Source organism: Artemia sp. Qi Xiang Cuo, chromosome 5 (assembly GCF_049724085.1).
Source record: "Artemia sp. Qi Xiang Cuo chromosome 5, ASM4972408v1, whole genome shotgun sequence".
NCBI lineage: Eukaryota > Metazoa > Arthropoda > Branchiopoda > Anostraca > Artemiidae > Artemia > Artemia sp. Qi Xiang Cuo.
Window position 1 is genome coordinate 75,321,019 of NC_142798.1, and position 6,753 is coordinate 75,327,771.

Genomic DNA, 6,753 nt, shown 5'->3' on the forward strand with positions numbered 1-6,753 from the left:
TCTGTGCGAGGCAGGGATAACTATTTAGTTTAAATAATTCTAGGAGGAATTGAGTTTTGTGGTTGGTGTGGAAAAATGGTACTTGTTAAATATTCGGGTAAACATTCGACTATAAATATGGCTATTGCGTCTTTCTGAACCTTCTGTTGGAGGGGGGGGTAAGTATTTAGTTTAAATATTTCTAGGAGGAATTGAGTTTTGTGGATGGTGTTGAAAAATGATACGTGTTGAATATTTGGGTAAACATACGGCTAAGAAACGCTTCACTATAAATAAGGCTATTGTGTCTTTCTGAACTTTCTGTGCGAGGCCGGGGTAACTATGTAGTTTAAATAATTCTAGGAGGAATTGAGTTTTGTGGCTGGTGTGGAAAAATGGTACTTGTTAAATATTCGGGTAAACATTCGACTATAAATAAGGCTATTGCGTCTTTCTGAACTTTCTCTTGGAGGCGGGGGTAAGTATTTAGTTTAAATAGTTCTAGGAGGAATTGAGTTTTGTGGATGGTGTTGAAAAATGGTAAGTGTTGAATATTTGGGTAAACATACGTATAAGAAACGCTTCACTATAAATAAGGCTATTGTGTCTTTCTGAACTTTCTGTGCGAGGCAGGTATAACTATTTAGTTTAAATAATTCTAGGAGGAATTGAGTTTTGTGGCTGGTGTGGAAAAATGGTACTAGTTAAATATTCGGGTAAACATTCGACTATAAATATGGTTACTGCGTCTTTCTGAACTTTCTGTTGGAGGCGGGGGTAAGTATTTAGTTTAAATAATTCTAGGAGGAATTGAGTTTTGTGGATGGTGTTGAAAAATGGTACGTGTTGAATATTTGTGTAAACATACGTCTAAGAAACGATCCACTATAAATAAGGATATTGTGTCTTTCTGAACTTTCTGTGCGAGGCTAGGATAACTATTTAGTTTAAATAATTCTAGTAGGAATTGAGTTTTGTTGATGGTGTTTAAAAAAGTTACTAGTTAAAAATAAGTGAAATCATTCTAATATAAATAAGTATATTGCGTCTTTCTGAAATTTCTGTTGGATGCGAGGGTAAGTATTTAGTTTAAATATTTCTAAGAGGAATTGAGTTCTGTGGTTTGTGTGGAAAAATGGTACGTGTTAAATATTAGGGTAAACTTTCGACTATAAATAAGACTAGTGAGTCTTTCTGAACTTTCTGTTGGAGGCGGGGGTAAGTATTTAGTTTAAATACTTCTAGGAGGACTTGAGTTTTGTGGCTGGTGTTGAAAAATGGTACGTGTTGAATATTTGGGTAAACATACGGCTAAAAAACGCTTCACTATAAATAAGGCTATTGTGTCTTTCTGAACTTTCTGTGCGAGGCAGGGATAACTATTTAGTTTAAATAATTCTAGGAGGAATTGAGTTTTGTGACTGGTGTGGAAAAATGGTACTTGTTAAATATTCGGGTGGTTTTTCTTTACTTGATGGTCATTAAAAACGAAATTTTTGTGTTAAATAAGTAGTTTTTGTATCTTTTAAAAGAGCTTTAAGGGGTTTGAGAGACTCAGTTGCCTTATTCCGTGTGGTTTTTCTTTAATTGATTGTCATTAAAAACGTAATTTTTGTGCTAAATAAGTAGTTTTTGTATCTTTTAAAATAGCTTTAAGGGGATTGAGAGACTCAGGTAGCTTATTCTGTGTGGTTTTCCTTTACTTGGTGGTCATTAAAAACTAAATTTTTGTGTTAAATAAGTAGTTTTTGTATCTTTTAAAAGAGCTTTAAGGGTATTGAGAGACTCATTTGCCGGATTCAGTGTGGTTTTTCTTTACTTGTTGGTCATTAAAAAAGAAATTTTTTTGTTAAATAAGTAGTTTTTTTATATTTTAAAAGAGCTTTACGGGGTTTGAGAGACTCAGTTGACTGATTCCGTGTGGTTTTTCTTTACTTTGTTGTCATTAAAAACGAAATTTTTGTGTTAAATAAGTAGTTTTTGTATCTTTTAAAAGAGCTTTACGGGGATTGAGAGACTCAGTTTTAACTTGTCACATTTACATTTTCATGATTTTTCAAACTCCATTCTTTTTTGCTTTCGTTGTAGAGCACGATATTTAATATTTATGTAGTGTTTGGTTGTGGTTTAACTTATCATAGCACCAGTTTCTTGATTTTTCAAAGTTCATTTTGAATTTTTTTTTCATTATATAAATAGTTTGTATCTTAATTTTGTGGTTGGCTGTGTTTTAACTTGTCACAGTTAAATTTTCTTGATTTTTCAAATTTAATTTTGAATTTCTTTCTTTTAAATGAAAGAGTTGTAATATTTCAGTAATGTTTGGTTGTGTTTTCCATTTATCAATTACATTTTCTTTATTTTTAAAAGTTCATTTTGAATTTATTTACTTGTAATTCAAGAGTAGGACTATTTCAGTAGTGTTTGGTTTTGTTTTAACTTGTCACAGTTACATTTTCTTGATTTGTAAATGTTAATTTATTATTTGTTTCGTTGAAATTCAATTGTTGGAATATTTAAGTAGTGTTTGGTTGTGTTTTACATTGTCACAGTTACATTTTCTTTATTTTACAAAGTTCTTTTTTAATTTCTTTAGTTGAAATGGAAGTGTTGGAATTTTTCAGTAGTCTTTTTTTTTGTTTTAACTTGTCACAGTTACATTTTCTTGATATTTCAAATTTCATTTTGAATTTCTTTCGTTGAAATGCAAGAGTTGGAATATTTCAGTAGTGTTTGGTTGTGGTTTACCTTGTAACAGTTACATTTTCTTGATTTTAGATTTTCTTGATTTTTCAAAGTTCATTTTGAATTTCTTTCGTTGAAATGCAAGAGTTGGAATAGTTCAGTAGTGTTTGGTTGTGATTTACCTTGTCACAGTTACATTTTCTTGATTTTTCAAAGTTCATTTTGAATTTCTTTCGATGAAATGCAAGAGTTGGAATATTTCAGTTGTGTTTGGTTGTGGTTTACATTGTCACAGTTACATTTTATTGATTTTTCAATGTTAATTTTGAATTTATTTAGATGAAATGAAAGAGTTGGAATACTTCAGTCTCAAATTTACATTTTATTTATTTGAATATTTAAAAATATAAGTTATTAAGTTGACAATAACTATAATGAATCAGTAATTATTGTTTGTTTGAGGTCTACATTGAAACATAAACTTTTTCTTTATGTTTAAAATTTCAGTTTTAATTTCTTTATTTGAAATGTAAGATTTGTAATATTTCAGTAGTGTTTGGTTGTGATTTACATTGAGAAATTAAATTTTATTGATTTTTAAAATTTCATTTTGAATTTATTTATCTGAAATTAAAGATTTTTTATATTTAAGTTTTGTTTTGTGTGGGGTTTACCTTGTCACAGTTACATTTTCTTGATTTTTCAAATTTCATTTTGAATTTCTTTCGTTGAAATGCAAAATTTGGAATATTTAAGTAGTGTATGGTTATCGTATACCATGTCAAAGTTACATCCTCCAGATTGGTCAAACTTCATTTTGAAGTTCTTAGTGTGAAAAGCAAGATCTGGAATATTTAAGAGGTTTATGGATGTGGTTTAAATTGTAACAGCTAAATCTTATCTTTTTTTAAATGAATTGCTCTTTTTTCATATATTGAAATGCAAGAGTTGGAATATTTCAGTAGTGTTTGGTTGTGGTTTACCTTGTCACAGTTACATTTTCTTGATTTTTCAAAGTTCATTTTGAATTTCTTTCGTTGAAATGCAAGAGTTGGAATATTTCAGTAGTGTTTGCTTATGGTTTACCTTGTCACAGTTACATTTTCTTGATTTTTCAAAGTTCATTTTGAATTTCTTTCGTTGAAATGCAAGAGTTGGAATATTTCAGTAGTGTTTGGTTATGGTTGACCTTGTCACCGTTAAATTTTCTTGATTTTTAAAAGTTCATTTTGAATTTCTGTAGTTGAAATTCACGATTTTGTCTATTTCAGTTTAGAGTTTGTGTGGTTTAAATTGTATCATTTAAATTTTATATATTTTTAACATTTCATTTTTATTATCTTTCTTTTAAATGCTAGAGTTTGAATATTTCAGTAGTGTTTGGTTATTATTTTAATTTTCTAATTTAAATTTTCGTTATTATTCTATTATAATTTAGTTTTTATTTCGTTGATCTTAAAGATTTTGACTATTTCTGTAGTGTTTGGTTGTGTTTTAACTTGTCATATTTACATTTTCTTGATTTATCAAAGTTCATTTTGAATTTCTTTCGTTGAAATGCAAGAGTTGGAATATTTCAGTAGTGTTTGGTTGTGGTTTACCTTGTCACAGATACATTTTCTTGTTTTTTCATAGTTCATTTTGAATTTCTTTCTTTGTAATTCACGAGTTGGACTATTTCAGTAGTGTGTGGTTTTGGTTTAACTTGTCACAGTTAAATTGTCTTGATTTTTCATAGTTCATTTTGAATTTATTTCATTGACATGCAAGAGTTGGACTAGTTCAGTATTGTGTTTTTGTTGTTTACATTGGCACTGTTCAATTTTCTTGATTTTTAAAAGTTAATTTTTAATTTATTTCGTTTACTTTTACTAGTTAGAATCTTTCAGGAGTGTTTGTTATTGGTTTAAATTGTCACAGTTTCATTTTCTTGATTTTTCAAAGTTAATTTTGATTTTCTTTCTTTGAAGTGCAAAAGTTGTAATATTTCAGTAGTGTTTGGTTGTTGTTTACACTGTCACAGTTACATTTTATTGATTTTTCAAAGTTCATTTTGAATCAATCAAGAAACGTGATTAAACACTTTTTTAAACTACATGCTATTTGCATGCCTGTCCGTGGCACCTGACAAAACGCATAGTGAGTTACCGATTTGTCATAACCATTGCAAAAAAGTGAGTATTAAGACCTCTACACACTCTCAAAAATCATTGTTTTTTTAGTAAACACACCCACAGATACGACACACACACATAGAACCTGTACATACAAATACACGAAACACAAATTCATAATACTGTTTTTGTTTAGTTAATATTCTTAATGGCTTGTTAGCTCAGTTGGTTAGAGCGTCGTGCTAATAACGCGAAGGTCGAGGGTTCGATCCACTCACGAGCTATAGTTTTAACATTCGTATGGTAACTCCATAAGTTATTCTAGGGATATATTTTATATCGAGTTAACAAATTTTTATAGGAATCAATACACACACAGACACGACACACAAACAGAATCATAGTGAGAGAGATATCCAAAAAGTTGGGTTGATCTAGGTTCACTTAGAGTGGCGGGCCCCGCTAAGTGAACCTAGATCAACCCAACTTTTGAATATCTCTCTCACTATGATTCTGTTTGTGTGTCGTGTCTGTGTGTGTATTGATTCCTATAAAAATTTGTTAACTCGATATAAAATATATCCCTAGAATAACTTATGGAGTTACCATACGAATGTTAAAACTATGGCTCGTGAGGGGATCGAACCCTCGACCTTCGCGTTATTAGCACGACGCTCTAACCAACTGAGCTAACAAGCCATTAAGAATATTAACTAAACAAAAACAGTATTATGAATTTTTGTGTCGTGTCTGTGCGTGTCTCGTTTCTATGTGTGTGTGTCATCTCTGTGGGTGTGTTGTCTAAAAAACCAGTCTGGTTGAGAATGTGGAGTTTTCGTACTGCTCACTTTTTAGCAATGTGTAGGAACCAGCGGGGAATCCCCGCTCGTTTGGAAAGGTGCCAAGGAAAGGCATGCAAATAGCATGTAGTTTAAAAACGTGTTTAATCTCGTTTCTTGAATGATTTAAAATGAACTTTGAAAAATCAAGAAAATTTAACTGTGACAGGGTAAACCACAAGCAAACACTACTGAAATATTCCAACTCTTGCATTTCAACTAAATAAATTCAAAATGAACTTTGAAAAATAAAGAAAATGTAACTGTGACAATGTAAACCACTACCAAACACTACTTAAATAATATGACTCGTTCATTTCTACTATATAAATTAACAATTAACATTGAAAAATCACGAAACTTGAACTGTGACAATTTCCAACACAACCACACTCTACTTAAATAGTCCAACTATTGCATATTAACTAAAGAACTAAAACATGAACTTTTAAAAATCAAGAAAATTTAACGGTGACAAGGTAAAGAACAACCAAACACTACTAAAATATTCAAACTCTTGCATTTCATCGAAAGAAATTCAAAATGAACTTTTAAAAATAAAGAAAATGTACCTGTGACAATGTCAACCACAACCAAACACTACTGAAATATTCCAACTCTTTCATTTCAATGAAAGAAATTAAAAATGAACTTTTAAAAATAAAGAAAATTTAACTATGACAAGGTAAACCATAACCAAACACTACTGAAAGATTCAAACTCTTGCATTACAAGTAAATAAAATAAAAATGAACATTGAAAAATAACTAAAATTTACCTGTGACAAGGTAAACCATAACAAAACACTACTAAAAAATTTCAACACGTGATCATAAGCTAAATAAATAAAAACTTAACTTTAAACATCTATAACATGTAACAGTTACGTTTTAAAACGCAAACAAAAAATACTGACATAGTCTAAATATTTCGTTAAAGCTAAATAAAATAAAAATTAAACTTTAAAAATCAATAATATGTTTCATATACTATTAAAAAAACCAAAAAAATAGAATGTAAGAGTAAAAATATTTCTTTTAAACGAAATATATTATTAAAAAACATTGAAAAAATCTTGTAAATGAAAATGCGTCATCTCATAACATAATCGTACACCACTCAACTATTCCAAATCG

General features: G+C 29.7%; 1 non-coding gene across 1 annotated transcript; it reads right to left on the minus strand.

Annotated features, from left to right (window-relative positions):
- Positions 1-5,403: 5,403 nt before the first annotated feature.
- Positions 5,404-5,477, minus strand: TRNAI-AAU (transfer RNA isoleucine (anticodon AAU)). Its single transcript has one exon. It is a non-coding gene; the product is annotated as a tRNA-Ile (tRNA).
- Between the last annotated feature and the right edge of the window lie 1,276 nt (positions 5,478-6,753).